Source organism: Dipodomys spectabilis, unplaced genomic scaffold (assembly GCF_019054845.1).
Source record: "Dipodomys spectabilis isolate Male_0828 unplaced genomic scaffold, ASM1905484v1 ptg000536l, whole genome shotgun sequence".
NCBI classification, from domain to species: Eukaryota; Metazoa; Chordata; class Mammalia; order Rodentia; family Heteromyidae; genus Dipodomys; species Dipodomys spectabilis.
Window position 1 is genome coordinate 795,097 of NW_024871213.1, and position 1,414 is coordinate 796,510.

Genomic DNA, 1,414 nt, shown 5'->3' on the forward strand with positions numbered 1-1,414 from the left:
AGAAGGAGCTCTTAAGCAAGGCTTGCTTTGAATCCATTAGCTCCACAAAGATAACTCAGTTGATAAATAAGTACTTGAAAAGCTATCACCTTTGGACCTAGCTATAAATGCTTCAAAGTATGATCAAATTTAAAATGAAAAAGACTTAAAATAGTCATTGACAAAAAAATTGCAAATGTGAGCAGTCGACCAAACAATATGTTTTTTCCAATATACACAGAATTTTAGAGAAGTAAGATCAATAGCATTTTTAGGAACAATAAGGTTTCCTGGTTACAAAAAGTCAACTAAGGATATATGCCTTTATAAAGATTGCATCATTAACTACTTAACTTTACAGGATACTACATGCTTCAGCAGCACATTTACCCAAATTACAACAATATAGAGATTATCATGGCACTTGCACAAGGATGATATGAAAATTTGTGAAGTATTCCATATTTTTCATTCTTCAGATGTAAGAAATGAAAAACAGTTATTAAAAAATTGATTACAAAAATGCAAGTCATTATGTCAAAAATGAACTTTACAACTTTGGTGCGGGGAGGAGGCTAGTGAGGAGGATTGAGTGGGGGGGGCAGAGGGAGGATGGGAAGGGATGGGAAGGGGAAACAAAGGAGGAGGCTACAATGCTGGATAAGAAATTTACTCATTATCTTGCCCATGTAATTGTAACCCCTCCGTACAGTATTTTCACAATAAAAAACTAAAAAAATACAAATGTAACAACACATATAATTCATTGAACTGAAAGTTAGTTAGACACCAGTGTATTAAATCCTCACCTTAGAAAGGCCTTTATATAGCATAATCTTTACAAAACTTTTGAAAGTAGATAACATTGTCATTTTATCCCAAAGAAGTAAAATACTATAAGGACTTAGGTAAAAAAGGAATCTTAAACTTTTTCTATATGGAATGCTATCTGAAATAACACATTTATTAATGAACCTATATATTATAAAACAATGTAGAATTCAAAGTATTATATCTAGGAGAGAATGAAATAGATTATGGACATTATACAAACAAAATACAGATTATTTTAAATTATACTTTTTTCAGACAAGCATCAGAAATATTTTCAGTTTCTGTACTACTCATTTCAACAGATAAGTTAAAATGATTTCTGATTTAAAAAATCACAAACTCTGCAGAAATCATTATAGATGTATACAAACAACTCTTGAATACAATTTGACATCAAAGTCAGGCAATTCACTTGAAGAATACCATTGAATCCATGAATTTTTAAAGTAAGATATTGCCGTTGCTCTGTATTGTGAAAATATTTTGTACAGACACAAAGATGGATTGGCATTTTTGAAAATTAAGAAACTTAACCAAACCATTATGACTTAGGAGAACAATTTTTACAGCCTTCCATAACTTCAACGAGGTAGTGATATGT

The 1,414-nt window shown here is 30.8% G+C and overlaps 1 pseudogene; it reads left to right on the plus strand.

Moving 5' to 3' along the window:
• Nucleotides 1-348: 348 nt before the first annotated feature.
• Nucleotides 349-448, plus strand: LOC122099814 (annotated as a pseudogene).
• The last annotated feature ends 966 nt before the right edge of the window (nt 449-1,414 follow it).